Consider the following 14,192-nt stretch of genomic DNA (forward strand, 5'->3'; position numbering starts at 1 on the left):
GCGTGTGACCTGTCAGGGTTTGAGGGTTTGAGGGCCATTGTTTCCTCGTGGCCTCGTGCGTGCTGGAGGGGGGAGGAGAGGCCGAGGTGTCTTCATGCGTCCAGGACGAAGGTCCGGGTGAAGAGCGGTTGCGTGCTCCCTAACTCAACCGAGGTCGATTGGAAAAGCTGGTTCTTCTGTGGCCTGGACGGGGGTGTCCGAGCGAAGAGCCTTGTGTGCCTCCTGTTAACCCCGGAGGGAGAGTTGGAAAAAGCTTTGAGTTGGGGGAAGCAGATAGTTTTATAGAACAGTGGTCGAACCACAGGGGTCCTGGGGTCTCTTGGCCTTCGGCCAATGAGATTGCCGCGGTTACCATGGTTATTTGGGGGGGGGGGAATTCACACCTGAGTGTGAAATTCCTTTGCTCTCCTCAACTACAAATCAGGATGAAACCTTTGCTTGAAACAGTGAAGGCCTGGTTCTCTTTGTCCACAGCACATGTTTAAGCCATAGGCCAGAGCCCAACACTGTCAAAGAGAATAACCTGTTCTTGCAGATGACTGATGTTGGCAAGTCACTCTCTACGGCCAGTAAAATAACATCATATTTTCAGAAGGAATTTCCAATGGTCATGCCAGTTGAATACAGGCTTGACAAAGAATCGCAGTCACTGACTTACGTGCCAATTCTGGAAATGCTACAAAAACTGTTAAACAAGGCTGATGTCCTCGATAAAAGTCTCACTCTTGATGACAGAGTTGATGGATTTAACACTTACAGAGATGGCACTCTCTATCAGGAAAATGATTTTTTTAAGACTGAGACCTTAAGGATTGTGCTAGGCCTTTACATCGATGATTTTGAGATTGCGAATCCCTTGGGCACTTCAAGAAAGAAACACAAACTATGTGGGGTTTATTTGGTTCTTGCCAATCTCCCCTCAAAACATCGCTCCTCTCTTCACTCTATTCAGCTAGCAATACTATGCAAAGCAAGTGCAGTCAAACAGTATGGCCATGCAGATGTCCTCGACCCACTTCTTCAAGACCTTGTTACTCTTGAAAAACACGGAGTCTATGTTGAGCAGTTAGGCGAGTTGTTGGGGTCTGACCATATGGCTTCAACATGTGCGGTGGACAAAGAGAATCAGGCCTTCCCTTTTTCAAGCAAAGGTTTCATCCTGATTTGTAGTTTTATGAGAGCAAACCTCCTCTGAAGGAATTTCACACTAGGGTGTGAATTCCCCCCCCCAAAAAACTATGGTTCCTGAAGTCACCTGAATGCACCGCTGCAATGTCATTGGCCGAAGGCCAAGAGACCCCAGGACCCCTGTGGTTCAACCACTGTCCAACAAAACTGCCTGCAGATCACACCTCCTTGCTTTTTCCACCAATCCCTCCGGGATAGAAGGAGGCACGGAAACGCTCTCTTCGCCCTGGGACCCGTCCTTGGACATATGAAGACACACCAGCCTCCTACCTCCAGCACGACGCTGGCAACCGAAGGCCACGAGGGAGCCGAAACCCTCAAACCCTCAAACCCTCATCAAACCCTGTCAGGTCACAAGCCATTTCGCTGGTCGAAACGACAGTGTTCCACGCTGAATAAAGGCCCACTCAGCCCGCGATAACGAATCCGCTTCAGCGATCCGTTCTCCGCGTTTTGCTTTTCTTTTTCTTTTTGTGCACACAACCCGGCGAAGGAGCACGACGAAGCCTCCCTCCTTCTCCGACGATTACCGGAAAGACGGACGGACCACGCCGTCTTAGCCGAAGTTAAACTGTCCTCCCTGCAGCGAGAATAGATCACGTCTGCGTTTCGCTCCAGAGCGAGTTCACGCCACGACGGCCCGACGCCAGCTGCAAAGCCGCGCCGACCAGCAAGCTCCCCCTGCTCCCCCTGCCTGACGAGGAAAAAGGACAACTTCCCCACGAACACTTCAACGTTGCAACGAAGCATCGACAACTAAGGTTCATGGTATCTGGGCATAGCTTATCTTAAATTAACGTAAATTTAATTCAGGTCATTCATTTATATGTTGATATTCCCGTGTTTTTGTGTGTTTAAGTTACTGTCGCGTGATATCGAGGTATTGCGCAACTCCTCGCGGACCAGAGAAGCTCCGCTGTATTTGTGTATTAACTGCTATGACTGTTTATTTGGGGATTATTTTCATTCATTGTATTCCACTTCGTGTGGTATTTTCTCTTCATTAAATCAGCTCTGTGAGTGAAGTGTGGAATCTCGGCTATCGTACATAACTGCCGGCAGTTCTACCGACAACGGCACTTTGTGTACGATACGGCCAGCGATCCCCATTCTCACTACAACGCGGACCGCACGCAGAAGTTTGATTCATGACCCCCACCTTTGCTCTCTTTCTTGCCTCTCCCCTAACACACACAGCTCCTATCTCTGCCCCTGGGGGAAACCCCGTTTAAACGATCGCCTCACAACACACGTGTGCATCGGCACACGTGATTACATACAGCAGTCTCACCGCCATTTTGTCCGAGTCACTCGACTCCGCCATCTGGTGGTAGTTTAGCTGTAGTATCTTAAGGCCCCTCCCCTTTTGGTCCGCGTCACTCAACGCCGCAATCTTTGTAGTCTTTAGCGGTAGCTGTAAGACCCCCCTTCCTTTTCACCCACAGACCCACACACACACACACACACATACACACACACACTGATATACACCCTCACCCATTTTATTCTTTTCTTTAGGTATTAGGCATATAAAATTGTATGATACCGTTTGTTGGTTGCAATATTAATTGATTTGATCATTTACTATTTTGATTTAATAAACTCTGTTATACTTTAAGGAGCAGTCGTCTCTGATTACTTGTGCATGTGTATGTAATAAAACTGTATGTAGTAGCCTGTGCTCGAACTTAAAAACCTTCACTGTCACTGAATGTATAGTCATACGCAGACTATTGACATTATGAGTGACTACTAATTATGAGACTTAGTTTTATCGTTTGGTTATTGGTCCCTGTTCGCAGGGTGGTGCCCCGTTGTTATTAATAATCATTAATAATTGTTACATACATTAATAATTCTATTGATGTCAAGAATTCAATTTCTTAAATGCTGATAACCCAAACACGCTCCTTTACGTTCCCAACAAGTGTGTAAAAGGAACTGTGCTCTATGTGTCCGCTGATAACCTAGGTGCTTATTCTTTGGCTGGTTTCCAGGAGTGCTTCACTCCTGTCCAGCATCCTTGTCGATTCTGCATGGCAAATAAGAGTGACATTCAGCAGAAAGAGGTCCAGTCAGGAGCATTTGAACGCAGAACCAAACAGAATCATGACAGGCAAGTTTCTGAAGTTCTACAGGATCCAAATTTGGTGAAAGAGTATGGTGTGAAACGTCCTTGTGTTTTAACAGAGAAGTTGGAACATTTCCACACGGTCACTGGGTTTCCACCAGACATAAGGTCAGGTAAATTAAAATTGTTTACGTTCAAGTTTTTAGTTGTAATGTATTTTCATTTATTGTCATGTATCTTTTATGTCACAGAATTGACTTTACTGTCATACTACTGAAAAAGCAGTCCCAAAAAATTTGATTTTGTGAATTGATCATTGCAAATCCCAGTGTGTCTAATCAAACTAATAAATCATCAAATCACGCTGGCCTCCAAGGACTGAATACACGTTTCTACCACTGCTGCTGTATGTGATTGGTTCAAACTAGTACTCAGGAGAATTACCTACTATTCTTTGTAAAGAACCATATGTCACCTGGCATGCATTATCTAATTTTGAAACAACAATTGCAGTAATTTATGTTCAATCTGGAAGCCATTGCAACACTAGTTTTCTGCCCAGTGTGACGTATTTTGTTGTTGTTTTTTTGATGTCGGTCCAATATGACTAAATCTTAATTGTCCTACTCTTTCCTTTAGATTTTGACAGAATTCTGTCGCTTATCAAGCAAAAACCTGCAAGCAGAATTCTTCAAAGAACTTGATGAATACACTCCTCGCTTCCTTGAGATTTTCAAGTCCAAGGGGGGAAGTGTCGGCCAGAAACTTACGGAATATCTGCAACAAGTCACACCAGGGGTAGGTTTCTCAAGCAAAGTAAAAAAATGTATGTGGTGACCAAAGTAGTGCCATCACATTGTGTCTGCAGAGCTGTCAATTGATTGTCCTTGAATACTCAGGAATTTTGTTTGAAATGATTTTTACAGAGTACAGATGTTACTGGGAGACGAACAGCAGTCCTCCGTGGCCTTCCTGTCATCCTTGGAGATGAGAACACAGACTTCTTCAAGACATGCTTTGTAAGTAGACTTTGTCAAATTGATTTAATTCTACACCACAGGATGCTCAATCTATCTAATGCATTCCTTCTGTTCATTTTTTGGTATTACTTACTTCTCTTCCACTCATCCTGAATTAGTGCTGCTATACTTAAATTTTTTATGCACTGATCACCTATGCCTAATTAGGACCCTTTTAGTAGTATCTACCGTCTTTCCAGTTGGGTCCAATTGTAGCTGAGTCATAACATAACCCAACAAATGCCTTCAAGAACCAAAAAAAGAACAACAAATTTCATTTGAATTTCACACCCAAACAGGTATCTGTACACCTCCACTTGTCTGTATGATAGTAGAGGGGTTCTACTAATATCTCATATTACCAAAAAAGGTATGAAATGGGGTTAAACACAATGTTCTGAACTATCCCTAGTAACATCATCAACATTTCTTTGTCGCTTATGCTCTTGGGCAATGTGCTTGCTATACTGCCACAGGAGGCTCAGGAGTACACCGCCAATGTGTGACAGCTACAAGCGGTAGGTCGCTTACCTGTTCAGCCTCCTGTGGTAGTAGCGAGCACATTGCCCAGAAGCAGCAGTGACAATATTTGGATGTTGTCCACAATGTGGATTAAAATCACTTTTACGTGTCATTTTGGAGTCAGATATTCAGAGCTACTTATTTGGGTGAATATAATGTGGAGAGGCTATAGTATATGGAAGAGTGGGATGTAGCAGCGGTAGCTACATCAAGGGATAAGCCTTGCCAACTGGTGACAACAGCAGCTGCCCTGGCAGAGAAAGTAATTATTTGTCCAACCTAATTTCTTACCAAGACCCGCCTTATGTAGCTGGTTGAGGCAAAGACGATTGGTTTAGGTTAGACATTGACAAAGGTCGGGTTTGCCGGGTTTGGCAGATCAGGTTCATTGCATGGGAGACGGGTAGACTGGTATATGTTAAACTTGTGATGCCCTCTAGTGACGCAAATCTGTAATATGGGTGTGAGCAGTTAAGAAGGGAAGTAACACTGGCGTGAAAATTTAACAGAGACATGCCTAGGTCAGAATATGGTCGTGTTTAACCACGTATTAAATTTAATTTGGTCATAGAAGTTATAAATAGTATTTGAGTTTTGGATTGGGTGAAGCTGTGACTTGACCCTATGGAAAGACGGCAGATGCCACCAAAGGGTCCTGGTCAGGGCTAACTACCTGACATTTCTATTTTACTTAGTGTTGTGGAGCTACCTCATCAACCCATTGTTCTCAGGCCCATCTACATTCTGTTGTATTCCATTTTTTTGCTTTAATTCCATTTAAAATATCATACTTATATGTAAAAACCAGCCCTTTTGGAAATCCATATTATTTAACATTAGCTTTTGCAACCATTCAGTGAATCAAATGATCAACCAATAAATGGAGTATTAACTCTGCAGGATATTATTGTTGGGATCTAAAGGAGCGTGTTTGGGTTATCAGCATTTAAGAAACTGAATTCTTGACATCAATAGAATTATTGATGTATGTAACAATTATTAATGATTATTAATATAAACGGGGCACCACCCTGCGAACAGGGACCAATAACCAAACGATAAAACTAAGTCTCATAATTAGTAGTCACTCATAATGTCAATAGTCTGCGTATGACTACACATTCAGTGACAGTGAAGGTTTTTAAGTTCGAGCACCGGCTACTACATACAGTCTTATCAAATACATATGCACAAGTAATCACAGACGACTGCTCCTGAAAGTATAACAGAGTTTATTGAATCAAAATAATAAATGATCAAATCAATTAATATTGCAACCAACAAACGTTATCATACAATTTTATATGCCTAAACTAAAGAATGAATAAAGTGGATGAGGGTGTATGTCTGTGTGTGTGTGTGTGTGTGTGGGTCTGTGGGTGAAAAGGAGGGAGTCTTACAGCTACGCTAAAGACTACAAAGATGGCGGCGTCGAGTGACGCTGGCCAAAGGGGAGGGGCCTTAAGAACTACAGCTAAAAACTACAAAGATGGCGGAGTCGAGGGACCCGGACAAAATGGCAGTTAGGCTGCTGTATGTACTCACGTGTGCCTGGGCAGCACGTGATGTGAGGCGCTCGTTTGAACGAGGTTCCCCAGGAGTAGAACTAGGAGCTATGTGTATGTGCGTGTTTCGTGAAAGGAGGAACGAGAAAAAAGGTGGGGGCTCATGAATCAGACTTCTGCGTGCTGTCCGCGTTGTAGTGATAATGGGGGTGTCTGGCGTATCGTACATAACGTGCCGTTGTCGGTAGAACTGCCAGCAGTTATGTACAATAGCCGAGATTCCACACTTCACTCACAGAGCTGATTTAATGAGCAGAGAATACTACACGAAGTGTAGTAAAACCAATGAAAAGAAATCAAATAAATCCCAAGCAAACAGTCATAGTTGATACACGAATACAGCGGAGCTTCTCTGCTCCGTAATGATTGCGTAATACCTCAATATCACGCGACAGTCTTAAACACACAAAAAACACGGGAATATCAACATATAAATGAATGGCCTGAATTAAACTTAAGTTAATTTAAGCTAAGCTATGCCCAAATGCCAAGAATCTTACTTGTAGATGCTTCGTTGCAACGTTGAAGGGTTCGTGAGCAAAGTTGTCCTTTTTCTTCGAGAGGAAGGGGGGGGGGGGGGGTGCTTCTCAGCGCGGCGTTGAGCTGGCGCTGTTTCGGTCTGTCGTGGCGTGGCTCGGCTGGAGCAAACGCAGACGTGATCTGTCCTCGCGGCAGGGAGGGTGATCTAATTTCGGCTGACGGCGTGGTCCGTGCGTCTTACCGGGAATCGTCGGTGAAGGAGGGAGGCGTTGTCGTCTTTCCTTCGCCGGAATGTGTGCACCAAAAGAAAAAGAAACAAAAAGCGCTGAACTGATCGCTGAAGCAGATTCGTTATCGCGGGCTGTTTCATCCAGCGAAACGGCTTGTCAGGGTTTGAGTAGGGTTGAAGGGCCGTTGCTTCCTCGTGGCCTCGTGCGCTGGCGGGGCAAGCTGGACTCTCTGTGGCCTGGCCGGGGGGGGTCCGGGCGAAGAGAGCGCGGTGTGCTCCCTGTTCGACGGAGGTCGAAGGGAAAAAGCTGGTTCTTCTGTGGCCTGGACGGGGGTGTCCGAGCGAAGAGCCTTGTGTGCCTCCTGTTACCCCGGAGGGAGAGTTGGAAAAAGCTGGATTCTCTGTGGCCTGGACAGGGGGGGGGGGGTAATTCACACCTGAGTGTGAAATTTCACCCAGAGGAGGCTTGCTCTCATCAAACTACAAGTCAGGATGAGACCTTTGCTTGAAAAAGTGAAGGCCTGATTCCTTTGTCCACGGCACATGTTTAAGCCACATGGTCAGAGCCCAACATTATTTTACTTGATTATCTAATAATATCTGAATCTAGCTTCCTGTTAGTGGCTGTGTCTCTTCAATGGTCAGATTGGTTGATTTTGTGGAGCCTTGTTTTGCTGTAAGGCACAAATATATTCATTGTGTGTTCTACTATAGAAATGCAAAATTACATTTGACATGCAATTGTGGTTTTAATGCTGCTATTGTTGTTTGGACTGCGATGACCCTCCAGACATGTCCCACACCTCCATGGGGATCCTGACAGTGATTGCCGAAGACGGTGTGGCCTCTCCTCACTCGCTGCATCTGGAGTCTACAGCTACAGCAATCGTTTTGGAAAGAACAATGGTGATGGGTGACCTTGACAATCTTTCCGCATGCCATGTGTCTACTCTTCGGACTTATTTACGCCCTGAATCTGGAGTACCCACAACAACTCAGGTACACCTTTGAGTTTATTCAAAGAGTGCTTCTCTCACTTGGACCGAAATCCCTAAAACCTAAAATACAATCACTGAAAAATCTACTGATGTAAATGGCATACTGAGTCAGGCCTGAGACCTTTACCCTTCCATCTCCAATGGAAGTCTTTACTTGTGCGAAGAGGAAGAAACTCGCTGTGTTAGTGCTTATAAGCCAGGTCTCAGACACAGCGGGGGCATTTTCTTGGCCAATGGAGGGTTGATATCAGGTTTGGCCGGAGCCGGGAGGTGTGGTCAGGGATGGACAATGCTCTGACTCCAGAAACAACCGTGTTCTATTCTGAGTAAGGCCCCCTTATCCCGCTGGAACGAATCACTTCCGCGATCCGTTCTCCACTTTTTGTTTTTGTGTACACATTCCGGCAGGAAGACGTCTAATCCTCTCTTGACCGACGATTCCCGGGAGACGCACGGACCACGTCCCCTCAACCGAAGTTAAACTGTCCTCTCTGCAGCGAGTACAGATCGGACCTGCGTTTGCTCCAGAGCGAGCTACGCCACAACGGACCGAATCCGCGCCGGCTCAAACGCCGCGCTGAAAAGCAGCCCCCCCCCCTCCTCGAGGAACAAGCGATTCCTCCTCGGAGACTGACCCCTTGGCATCGAAGCTTCTCAAAAGTAAGAGTTCATGGCGTCTGGGCATAGCTTAGCATTAGCTTTGCATTAGCTTAATATAGCTTATTCATTTATGTGTTGTCATTCCCGAATCTTGTTGTGTTAAGTCACTGTCGCGTTATACTAAGGTATTACGCAATCACCACGGACAGAGAAGCTCCGTTGTATTGTGTATTAACTGCTATGACTATTTTGTTTGGGGATTATTTCGATTTATTTCATTTCGTTATGTTTTATTCTCTCTTCATGAAGTCGACTCTGTGAGTGGGCATAGACCGTGGCTATCACTGCATAAGCTGTCGTCAGTTCGACACAACGACATATGCAGACTTGTGCATGATCAGACCAGCTGGGCTCACCCTCCCTCCGACACTGCAGCAGAGTTTGACCCCCCCCCCCCCCCTTGTTCTCTTTCCTCTCCCTCTCTCTCTCCCGTAACACACACACATAGTCAGGGCCCCTGGGGAAACCCCTCGCCCTCGATTGTCCCGACACACGTGATTACATGTAGCCACATCTCCGCCATTTTGTCCGCCATCTTGGTTTGTAGTTTTCGGCTGTAGTTTTAAGGTTACACCCCCTCCTCTCACACACACAAACACACATACACACACACACACACACACACACATACATACTTACATACATACGTCCTCCTTTTTATTCAATTGACTTTAGGTAGTAGACATAAAATTGTGTGATAGTGTTTGTTGGTTGCAGTATTAATTGATCTGATCATTTATTATTTTGATTCAATAAACTCTGTTATACTTTAAGGAGCAGTCGTCTGTGATTACTTGTGCATATGTGTGTAATGAAAACTGTATGTAGTAGCCTGTGCTCGAACTTAAAACCTTCACTGTCACTGAATGTGTAGTCATACGCAGACTATTGACATTATGAGTGACTACTAATTATGAGACTTAGTTTTATCGTTTGGTTATTGGTCCCTGTTCGCAGGGTGGTGCCCCGTCATTATTAATAATCATTAATAACTGTTACTTACATTAATAATTCTATTGATGTCAAGAATTCAGTTTCTTAAATGCTGATAACCCAAACACGCTCCTTTAATTCCCAACAGGAGTGATGCAAGGCATTTTGATTTTGATTTGACGAATAAAACTATGGTCTGCGTTCCAAAAAAATGCTTTTTTGTTTAAATTTTTTACATATAAGGGATATCTGTTATATTTCATAACTTCATCTGGCAACATGTCCAGCATTTTGTTAGCACTTAGCAGTTTGTTAACAAACTGTCTGAGGATAAAAACTCAGACATTTGTTTTTCGTAAAAATAAACACTCTGTCTTCCATTACAAATGTTGTCGATCTTTTGTTTCAGCAACTTACAGTTTGTAGTTCAGCTTACTTGAGAATTTTAAGGCAATCGGTTTCCTGATAATTTCCGAGTAATGTGAATGCTTGGATTTGTAAGGATAACTTGTTCTTATTAGTACTGCTGACTTAATATAACTCAGATCTTTAGTTGTCTGAATTGACAATTTATAGTCAACCTAATTAATGGTTTTGAGTTAACTCAAATTCACAAATTATAGGAACCATAATTAATCATTTAAAGTTAACTTTACTCAGATCTTTAAGTTGTCTGAATTGACAATTTATAGTTAACGTAATTAATAATGTTGAGTTAACTATACTACGATATTTGAATAATTTTAATCAAATGCTTGCCATCAGTTTTGTGTTGTCTGTGGTCCTGAAAGGCGGAAAAGAGACGCCAAACACAGACCCCTAGTGAAAGGGAGGGGTCGTAATACTGCATCTAAACATTAAAACGACATCTGTATGTTACACCACATTAATGATTAACATGGGAACCACACTATACTCTTTTCCAGCTTCATTGCGTATAGTTATTACATCCCAGTTGTTTGTGTGTAGTTAAAGAATGGTAATTTATTCTTAATTCCATTCCATTATCAAGCAGAATATCTCTAAAGACTGGACCACAAGGATGAGTTACCTGCTTGTGTGAGATAGAAGGATGTTTAATTTGTTGTGAATTTGTTGTTTAGGGTCATTTTATGAGTACTGGTAGACCAACTCATAGTCAACCATCGAGAATACACAGTAAAATACTGTTTAAAGGCCAGACTGTCTGGATAACTTGGGAGGAGAATTGACTGTAAAATAAATGTGGAGTTCCTGCCACCTAGTGTCACATTTGGCTTTTGCAGCCATGGACAAGTCAGCCAGATCCCTCAAAGAACCTAACGGACTCAGAAGAGCATCGTCAAAAGCTCAGCTCTGAGTGAAACACCCACCACCACGACTTACCAACCCTCCCTGCCTTATGTGAATCTGGTCAGAGCCTCTGTTCTAACCGACTAACCCTTTAATTGTGCCGAAACAAAATATTTGCTGTACTGAAAATATGCAGCTTGAACACCCTATCAAATGCTTTTTCTCTATAAATTCTTAGCAAAGGCAAAACCAAATGTTTTTTTGTTTCGACAATGATCAAATATATTTGACGTCAATCTTTTATCAGCTTAGTACCTGTTAGAAACAAACACACACTGGTCCCTATTTATATTATAAACATATTATATCATATTTTAAACTCTCTGCTGTTATTTTTATTATCTGTGCTGAAAGAAGATGTTGATTAACACAGCGTTAAATCCCTGCTTTCTTTAGGAACGACTGATTACTGATAAGTTCCATGTTGGTGCTCAGGCTCCCAAATCTAATGCAAAATGACAGACTTTATGTAGGACTGGTGTCCTGAACTCTTCGTAAAATGAATTATTATATCCATCATCTATCATATTGCGTCTATTAATGTGATTTATTGTAGGTGCGTTCTGATGAGACTTGTTCTGGTTTGAGATGCATTTCTGTTTTTGTTGTGTCCCTTGTTCCCGATCATCGTATTTATATTCTCATGAAATTATACAAGTAAAACTTGGAGGTACTTATGGACCTCTATGAGAGAAGATGCATGTATGACTTGATCAATTGTTTGAGTGGAAGAACCCTTTATTGGTTGGTGTTTTTACCTGCTCACCTGATGGCTCATCGTAAAGTGACCTATTACGTCTGCTGTTATGTTACAAACAGATTTTAGGTCTGGATGCTCTGCAGCTCTTTTTCAGCAGGAGAGAAGCGAGCGCATTGCAATTTCTCCTGCAGCCCAATGTAAAATAAATACAGTTTACATTCATAAAATAAAACGGATCAAATTGGTGAAGGTTCTTTTATTTTGACAAAATAGTCCTCTGTAGATTTTCTCTCTCGTGAGATTATAAAAGTATGTTGTTTAGAGTAGCAGCAGCTCTATGAGATTGTGGATGACGTGCTGAGGTATGTTTTGTCAAAAATCAATCGGATAATTGTTCCATTTTCCAATCACTTAAAAAAAGGAATGGCTCACATTTTCCACATATCAACTTTTTAAACACACGTATCATTGTGATTTAATTTATGTTTCTTCCAATCCTCACAGGTTCAAGAACGGCCGTCAGTTTTCCTACAGTTTAGATCTGGGACGTCCCATCAAGCAGAAGCTGTGGGATGTTGACAGGATCAGTCACTGAAGACGGGCTGGTGCACGTGGACGTCTCATTCAGGGGCGGAGTCTATCCTCCCCTTTATGATGTGGATACTTCTGGTGAACCTTCTAGTGAAATAAGATCAACTCTTCAAATAATACTGTAGTTTACTGTAATACTGTAATTTCATTATTTCTTGCAGCCTCTGTTGCTGTGCTGCAGATCCATCCTCTGCTTCCAGCCTACAGTAGCCATCTGCTGCCTCCACCCTCTTCCAGCAGCTTTTACCTCCAAACTGCTGCCTCATGCTTCACCTGCAGATTCAAGGCGTCTCCACCTACAGCCTCCTGAAGTGTCCTGCTCCATCCTTTCAGCAATAGCCTCTCACAGCCACCTTAAGATTTAAGATATAACGCCTTCATAGTGCAGTAGCAGTCTACTGCAAAACCCTCCACCTACAGGCAGCTGCAGACAAATGCCCCAAATACAACCTCCACCAGCAGCATTCCACCGCTCCACCACCTGCAGCCTCTTCCAGCGACCTGCACCGCTGCCCCCCAAACCCAGCTGTTGCCGTGTGAAGACCTAAGTGGAACAGGGATTAGAGTTAAGAATATCGCCTTTCCGACAACGTAGCTGTCTAATAAAAGCATTACTGGGCTGATAAATCAAAGCTGCCTTCCTGTTTGCATTCTGTTCCCACTATCTTCCATATGAGACACTGAACTTCATAATATCCCGGAAACAGAATCAGCAGAATCAGGGTCATTAAAATAAAACGAATGTCTTCCAATATTATTATTATTTCAGTTTGCATTTCGCCTTTCTATATTCAATTAAAAGAGCTTTATCAAATCAAACAGGATTCACAGTTTTTTGTTTTGTTGCAGTGCACGCGCGCCCGCTTCTCCCCGCTCATTTAGCACCCACGGTGTCACTGGGGCTCGCGGCCCACTCAAAGTGATTCATAAAAAATGCGCCGCGTGTTCATCTCCGGCAGCCAGACCGGCCTTCTCCCTCCCACGGCAGCTTCAGCACCGCGGACAGCGAACCCACTCCGATAGGCTGGAGGCCGTCGGCGGCCAATGGCTTCTGCTGCGTTGCTGTGACAGCGACGACCAGCAGCATCCCGGCAGCAGCCAATGAGAAGGCACCGTTTCTCTCAACCCCCGAATAACTGCAGATGCGCTCTCTCTCTCTCTCTCTCTCTCTCGCTCTCTCTCTCTCTCTCTCTCTCTCTCTCTCTCTCTCTCTCAATCTCTCTCTCTCTCTCTCTCTCCTCTCATCTCTCCTCTCTCTCTCTCTCTCTCTCTCTCTCTCTCTCTCTCTCTCTCTCTCTCTCTCTCTCATATAGCTGAGGGTATAAGCTGCTGTCTATTTTTGGAATACATAGTGGCCATTTTTCTTCTTCTTCTTCTTCTCTGCTCGCTCTCTTGGTGTTGCGCGCCTTCGTGTCGATGAGGAGCGATATGCGCTGTTTTTATTTACGCCTGATGGAGGTTTGTCCAAGCTGCGAGCATCCTAGCGGGACATTAATAGCCGTGACGGTCGGCCTATAGATTTTTCCGTTTCTCGATGGAAGACATCTTCCTGCTGGCTGCGAGCGAAGGCGTCAAGTGCGTTTCGCATTCGCTCCGCATCTGTATTCCCATCGACGAGCCGGAGGGCTTTCTATAAGAGCAGCCCACCGGGGAGACAAACCTGTCCGGTCCGGTAACGTCGGGGCTTTTTCTATAATCATCAGGGACCGAGCCGTTTTCACGTCCCGGACAACTTGTGTTGAACGGATGGAAAGCATTTTTTCCACGTTTTGACCGCATTTGCCCGGCAGCAAGGGGGGGGAGGGTCAAGGTGTGATACATGGATCTCACAGGACGAGTCGAGTAATTCCAAGGTAGGAATATCAAGGATTGTTTTGCTGCATATAGCAACACCATTATTTTCC

Source organism: Melanostigma gelatinosum (genome assembly GCF_949748355.1).
Source record: "Melanostigma gelatinosum genome assembly, chromosome: 13".
Lineage (NCBI taxonomy): Eukaryota > Metazoa > Chordata > Actinopteri > Perciformes > Zoarcidae > Melanostigma > Melanostigma gelatinosum.